Source organism: Colobus angolensis, unplaced genomic scaffold, assembly GCF_000951035.1.
Source record: "Colobus angolensis palliatus isolate OR3802 unplaced genomic scaffold, Cang.pa_1.0 Scaffold20, whole genome shotgun sequence".
Taxonomy (NCBI): Eukaryota; Metazoa; Chordata; class Mammalia; order Primates; family Cercopithecidae; genus Colobus; species Colobus angolensis.
In genome coordinates, this window is record NW_012115155.1 from 13038120 (window position 1) to 13046122 (window position 8003).

The 8003-nt window shown below is 51.7% G+C and overlaps 1 pseudogene; it reads right to left on the reverse strand.

Annotated features, from left to right (window-relative positions):
• Positions 1-4135: 4135 nt before the first annotated feature.
• Positions 4136-8003, reverse strand: part of LOC105511566 — a 54929-nt pseudogene continuing 51061 nt past the window's right edge.

The following is an 8003-nucleotide window of genomic DNA, read 5'->3' on the forward strand; positions in this document are numbered from 1 at the left end:
AGTAAAGTGAATCCATAATGTGTTTTATTTCTAGGAGTCCCACACTTGGATTTTTAAATGTGGGCAAAACATCTCTATGTACTTCAGTCTGATTTCCGTGGTGAGGCACCCCCTGCGAGGTGGGGACCAATAGCCACCCCCTCTCCCCCCCTTGGCGATTGGGAGTCATGGTGGACTCACAGCCTGTTTAGGATATTGTGGGTATTATCATCTCGCCCTCTGGAAATAGTCACCTCTTTCACAGAGGGGTGTACACCTTCAGTGTATTGCTCAGGGAATAATGATATAGTTAATTATTAAACATCAAGAATCGATTTTAATAATTATCAGTAATATCAATTTATATTTTATGATTAATAATGAATAATTATTTTATATATATAATGATGGATGCCAAAAATTAATTTTTAATATTAATGTCATTTATCAATATTCTTAACATTATTATTTTATTGCCAGCGTCCCTCAGTATTGATCTTAGTAACATTAATTGTTGATATCATTATTTTATTAATAGTGTTAATGTTATTAATACTAATCGTTATCACTTTTAACCAGTGTGTATATTTAGTATCTTGATTGTCATTATTAATATCGGTGATTACTATTAATTTTTATTATATTTATTAGTATTCATAATTAATATCCTTGTTCCTGATATCCGGTGGGGAGAAGATATTACTCCCAATATCACGGAAAGTGTACACTCCTCTGTGATGTTATTCCTAATAGCCAGGGTTAAAGGATGACATTATTGAAACTACCACAGTGTGTGTACATCCCTTCGATCATCTTGTTCCTTCTATCCAGGGTGCGAGAGGATGATATTACTCTCAGTATCGCAAGGGGCATGGACCTCCACTGTGATATTTTCCCTGACATCCAGCCAGGGAGAGGAAGATATTACTAATAGCCAGCCGGGGAGAGGAAGATGTTACTCCCAATATCGCAGGGGTGTTATAAACCCCCTTGTGATATTGTTTCTTATATCCTGGGAGGGAGACGATGATACTAGTGGCAATATGGCAGGGGTTTTATACTCCCACTGTGCTATTGTTCCGAATAACATGATATGACTCCCAATATCACGGGGGGAGTACATCCTCCTGTGATAATGTTTCCTATATTCAGGGGGAGAGGATGATATTACTCCCAGTATCACAGGGGTTGCACACACCTCCTGTGATATTGTTCCTAATATCCCAAAGGGGAGAGCATAATATTACTGTCAATATCTCAGCCGGTGTACACCTCCTTTGTAATATTTTTCTTAATATCCAAGATGGGAGAGGATGATAGGACTCCCAATATGGCAAGAAGTGTACAGCCGCCTGTGATGTAGTTCTTAACATCCAGGTGGGGAGAGGATGATATTACTGCCCATATCGCACGAGTTGTAAAACCCCTTCGATATTTTGCCTACGATCCTGAGGGGAAAGGATGATATTACTCCCAATATCAAAGAAGGTGTACACCCGCCTGGGACACTACGCCCAATATCCACGTTGAGAAACGATGACTATATGCCCAATATCGCAAGGGATGTACGCAAACCCTGGGATATTGTTCCTTATATCGAGAGTGGGAGAAGACGCTATTACTCCCGATAATGCAGGGACTGTGGCTGTACATCCCTCCTGTGGATATTGTTCTTAATATGCTAGGGAAGAGAGGATGATACTATTCCCAATATCGGAGGGGGAGTACACCCACCCAGTCCTGTTGTTCTTAATGTACTCCACCTCCCTCCACCAGGAATATCGTTTCTGATATCCAGGGGAAGAGAGGATAACATTATGCTGAATATTGCAGGGGAGTGTACACACCCTCTGTGATGTTGTTACTTGTATCCAAAGGTAGAGACGATGATATTACTGGCCATATCGCAGGGGGTGTACATCCTTCTGTGATACTGGTTTTGACATTCTGTGGGGGAGAAGACAACATTAATCCCAATATCGCAGAAGGTGGACAGACCTCTGTGATGTAGTTCCTACTGTACAGGGGAACGAGAAGAATATTGCTCTCAATATCGCAGGAGTGTAACTACCCTGCCCCCTGTATATTCCAAATATGCAGCAGGGTAGCAGGGTGGAGGCTGACAGTACTCCCAGTATCCCAGAAGGTGCACACACACCTGTGATACAGTTCCTAATATCCTGCGGGAAAGAGGCTGATTTTACTTTCGAGATCGCAGTGGGTGTACACCGCCCCCAACCCGGGGTATAGTTCCTAATATTCAGGTGGGAAGAAGATGACATGGCTGACAATATCGAAGGGGGTGAACACCTCTTCTGTGATATGGTTCCTGATATCCAGGGGTTGAATGGATGATATTACTTCCGATAAAGTAGGAACTGTACAGCCACCGTGGGATTTTGTCCTTAATAAACACAAGGGAGTGGTGATATTACTACCAACAATGCAAGGGGTGTACACCCCTCCTGTGATACTGTTTCTTATATCCAGGAAAGGAGAAGATGATATTACTACCAATATTAAAGAGATATACAACCCCCATGGGATATTGTTCTAAAGATACACGTTGAAAGAGGATGAGACTCCATCCAATATAACAAGGGGTGTACACCCTGCCTGTGATATGAATCGTAAAACCTAGAAGAAGAGAGAATGACATTGCTTCCAAAAACACACGGAGTGTACACCCACACTCTGATATTGTTCCTGTCATCTAAAGGAAGAGATGATGATACTACTTCCAGTACCAGAGAAGGTACACACCCCCCTGTGATATTGTTCCTCATAACTTGTGGGGGAGAGCATGCTATTACTTCCAACATGACAGTGGCTTGACACCCAGTCTGTGATATTGGTTCTGCACACCAACTCTGTGCCCCTCGTTTCCCATGCGTTCTCTCCACAGTTTTGGAACCTTGGGGGAGGCTTTGTCTTTAGTTACAGATGAAGAGACGAAGGGTCTGAGAGGTTAAGCAAGTTTGTTACTGGAAAGGGGTCCCGATCCAGACCCCAAGAGAGGTTTCTTGGATCTCACAGAAGAAAGAATTCGGGGCGAGTCCATAAACTGAAAACGAGTTTATTAGGAAAGAAAAGGAATAAAAGAATGGCTACTCTGGCTGGGCTCAGTGGCTCAGTCCTGTAATCCTATAACTTTGGGATGCCGAGGCAGGTGGATCACCTGAGATGAGAAGTTCGAGACCAGCCTGGTCCAACATGGCAAAATCCTGTCTTCACTGAAATACAAAAAATTAACTGGGAGTGGTGGCAGGTGCCTGTAATCCCAGCTACTAGGAAGGTTGAGGCAGAAGAATCGCTTGAACCCAGGAGGTAGAGGTTGTAGTGAGCCAAGATCACTCCACTGCATTCCAGTTCGGCCAACAGAGCGAGACTCCATCTCAGAAAAAAAAAAAAAAAAAGAATGGCTGCTCCATAGGCAGAGTGGCCCCAAAGGCTGCTGGTTGCCCATTTTCATGATTATTTCTTGATCATACGCTAAACAAGGGTTGGACTATTCATGAGTGTTCCAGGAAAGGAGTGGGCAATTCCCGAAACTGAGAGTTTCTGCCCTCCCTTCTGAGACCATGTAGCGTGACCTCCAGATGTTGCCATGGTATCTGTAAACTGTCGTGGTGCTCTTGGGAGTGTCTTGTAGCAGCTAATGCATTATAATTAGCACATAATGAGCCATGAAGACAATCAGAGGTCACTCTCGTGGCCATCTTGGGTTTGGTGGGCTTTGGCTGACTTTACTGCAACCTGCTTTATCAGCAAGGTCTTTATGAGCTCTATTTTGTGCTGACCTCCTATCTCATCCTGTGACTCAGAATGTCTAGCCACCTAGGAGTGCGGCCCAGCAGGTTTCAGCCTCCCTTTACCCAGCCCCCATTCAAGATGGAGTCGCTCTGGCTCACATGCCTCTGACAAGTTGGCCTGGGTTGAGTGTTCCCTAGTGTGTGGTTGTTGGAGCTGTTCCTAGGAGTAAGAGGTATTGTCAGTAGGAAACAGGCTTCTGTTAGCCCTGAGGCTGGCACTCTGCCCCAGTATGTCGGCCTCATGTTGGTGACAAAACTGGGGCTCAGAGACATCAACTCCCTCACCACGAACCCCCAGACTGTGTGTGGTGGGCTGGGGTTTGAATGTGGGGCTTGAAGACCCATCATCTCTTCTGGTCCCCCAGTCTCTGCTGCCCAAGAGGAACAGGATCCCAGGATCCAGTCCCCTCGTGGCACCAGCCAGGTTGGGTGGAGATGGGGAAGCACAGTTCCAAAGGCCCCGGACTCTGAGGCAGGTCGGGGGCCAAGAGCAACCCGGACCTGCGGACCCCACCCGGAGAAGTGTGGCTGCATGCCCGGCCCAGCGGGCAGGAGATCTGTGTCCTCAGTAAACGTGACGGCACTTCGCGCTCCTCCAGCCGGGCCGTGCTGCCTTCACGTTTCCAATCATGCGGGCTCCTCTCCAATTCCCTAAACCCAACCCACAGAGAGCGATCTGGGGTCCACGTGACGTTTGTCAGCAGCTCTGACCTGCTGCTTCCCGCCAGCCCCGCGGCTGGTTCTGGAAAGCTCTCTGCTTCCCCCTGGTGGAGAACCTCGGGGCAGGGCTCTGGCTGCAAGCATGGGGTCCCAGAACCTCCTGGCTCTGTGACCTCTGCTGGGTGGAAAACCAACCCAGGACTGAAGCAGCAGATGGGTGCCTGATTCCTTATAATCAGAGCTCCACCCACTGGCAAGTCTCTCTCTGGGCCTCAGTTTCCCCTTCCATTAAACGAGGGGCTTGGGGGATACCAAGGAGGGGTAACAGCTTAGTGAGGATGGCAGGTTTCTTCTGGGGAGATGAACACGTTTTGAAACTACATGGCGTGAGTGGTTGCACAGGACTGTGAATGCACAAATGCCACCACATTATTCACGTTGAAATAGTTAATTGCATGCGATGTGAAAGTCACCTCATTTAAAGTGTTTAAAAGAGGGGCCTGGGAGAGTGCAGTGTATGTGAGAATCACGTGGGACACCCACAGTCTCTGAACCTCAGTTTGCTTGCCGTAAACTGGCCAAAAGACCGTGTGAGCTGTGTTCCCTGGGGCCAAGAGATTCCAGCGACTGGGATGAGGGCCTGTGGGGACGGCATAGGGGGCAGCCCAGATAAGGCTTTCAATACTGGGTAGCAGCGTCTACACAGGCGGAGATCCCTGCATCTCACTTCCCGCAGGGCTGACCAGTGGCCAGAGGTGGGACTGGCCAGACTCAGCCCAACCAAATCTGGGAGCAGAGGACACTGAGTGAGGGATCCCCGGGGCCACCCTCACTGGCCTGTGGCTCTCCTGACAACACAAGAGAGGTCCAGGAGCTGACCTTGGATCCTAATGGGGGACACCTTCCTGGCAGCAAGCTGGCAGGGTGGTGGGGTGGTCAGTGTACTGGGCTCTGTGTCTCCGCCCCTACCTGCTGTGTGATGGTGGGTGAGACACCTGACCTCTCTGTGCCTCTGTTTCTTCAATGGCAAATAGGGGCACTAGCAGCCCCCACATGTGGGCACAGTGGCCTGAAGGATAAAGGCAAGGGCGGCACGAGACCTACAGCAAAAGCTCTGAGCAAGGAGAGCAGGGAGCTGCCCAGGGAGTTCTATCACCATCTCCCCTAACCGAGGCTCATGGTGACCTGGCCCAGGTCTGTTGGACTCAGGGTCCTTCTCATCCCCAAGAACAGAGAGCTGCCACCAGGGAAGGAGCTGGCCCCTAGACACCGCCCCGGAAGCACACAGGGAAGGATGCCCTGGGGAATTCAGCATGTTATTGCAAAAACATTTATTGCTATTTGAACCCTGCTTTCATGCCTCCATTTCCCAGAAAATGAGCCACGGGAGCCACCAGGAGAGGCAGGAGACCATCCTCCTTGCACAAAACCCACTCCCTCGGATGCTGTCCTCAGCGAGGGTGGCTGGGGCCAACCAGGGGGCCCACCCGCAGAGTGGCAGAGGAAGCAGGTTGACCCTGCAGACATTGAGCACTGTGGCAAAGGTCCTGGCCTTCTGGTAGAAGAAGAGCGACTTCTTGCCATCCAGGAGGAAGGTGTGGGAGATGGTGGCCGGCCGCGTGTAGGTCTTCAGCTGTGCCCTTCTTGTTGCCCAGGTCCACGGTGGCTGCCAGTGCCAGCTGGTAGTACCCGGCTGCATCAAACCGTTCCTGAAGGGGACAGGCCATGCTCAGCAAAAGGGGGACTTGGAGCCTGTCTTCCCAGAGGCTGTTCCTGTCTCCAGGTCATTCCACATGTCCAGCCAATGCTGGCTCACCCCATGAGCCCCGAAGCCTGTGACACTGCTGTGGTCTCAACTGCAGGAGGTGGGGACAACCCTGAAACCTCTGGAAGCCTTCCTGACTATCCCTATGCTCCACTCACCCGAAGCCTCTTGTCCCAGTCCCACCCTCTCTGCAGGCAGTGGCTGCTTTCCCCATGGGCTGAGGTCAGGGCAGATCCCGCCTGCTCTGAGAGTTCCATGCAGGACCCGTGGCTCCAAACCACAGCAGGGGCACAGCGTTGAGTGACCCAGGCTCCCCTCTGGCCCCTGTCCATGCTGACCATTTCCAGGCCCTCCATGGGCCAGGCCAGGTACAAAACCATCTCACAGGTGTCCTTCCTGGCAATGTTCCCTGAAATACTGACAGAGTGTGATTCCCCAGACATCCACTCCCATTTTCAATGCATCTTTGGGTCAAACTCACCATCCCTGGGTTGGGATGCTGCCTCCCAGACCTCCACCTTGACCCTCCCATCTCCCCCCACCCCCGTCTTCTCCCCAGGCGCCTCCTCCATATGGGGGACACCCAAGGGACCTCTCTAAGACCCAGGCCTAGCCTGTACCTCTTTACCATCTCAAGATGGCTCCCAGGGCCAAGGACAAAGTCCAAGATGCAGCAGTCCATTCCCTCACTGCCCCGCCCCACACATGGAGCAGGGGCGTGAGAAGACCCTGAGTCACCGCCGCTGCTCATCCAATGCCCCCCCCCCCGGCCCAGTGAAACACTGGACTCTGTGCTGGGTGCATGGCTGAGCCTAACATCCTTGCTCCCAGTCTGAGGGACCTGGAACTGAACGCTGACCACAAAGGTGGCCCAGGCTGTGGCAGAGGGAAGCCCAGGAGCCTGTGGGGGGCCCAGGAGGCCCCTGACTCAGCCGGGGGTGGGAGGCAAGGGCATCCTGAAGGCGTGGCGGCATCCTAACTAAACAGGAAGGAGCCAGCCAAAGCATGTCTCTGCGTGTGCCTGTGCGTGTGCGTGGTTGTGTGCCTATGTGCACGCCTGTGTGTGCCTGTGTATGTGCATTTCCATGTGCCTGTAGTGTGAGCAGCAGCTAGTGAGTGGCAGGCTGAGCCAGGACACACCTCATCCACCCTATTCCAGGGCTCACTCTCACGTGTAGTCTAAAAGGGACCGCATTTTAGAGGCAATCAGCAAGGATGCCCATTTACACCTGCCTCTCTGCCAGCCTTTCAGGTGCCATCCAGCCCAGCTTGCTCTCCCACTTGTCTGGGCCCTCGGTCCAGAGCCTCCTAGACAAGGAGGAGGGTGTGGCCTTAGACAGCCGCCCGTGGGGAATTCCGAGGGGGCCTCCCTTTGGGAAGCTGGCCTTGGCTGACAGCATAGTCACGATGAGACCCAGAGAGCTGTGCATGGGAAGGAGGAGAAGGAGGCCTCTGTCCCTCGACTCCAACCATGGACTTGGGCCTCTCAGGTACTACTTGGCCCTTTCAGTCCACTTGGGCAGGCAGATGTGGGCAGCAGGCTTGACCAAGAGAGATAAAGGCCCTCTTCTGGGAGGCCCGTCCCCTGGGTCCCAGGCGAGCCCCTGAGCGCTGAGCAGCGTCCCTCTGGGCCTGGCACCTCCCTGTCTGGCTGGGACTTGGGAGGCCACAGGGACCGCTTCTGACCACCCGCTGTCGCCAGCAGTGGGCAGGGGCCTCCCGGGCAGCCCCAGGCCTGTGGTGAGTGATACGGGGCGGGGTCTTAGGGCTGCCCCAGCTCCTCATGT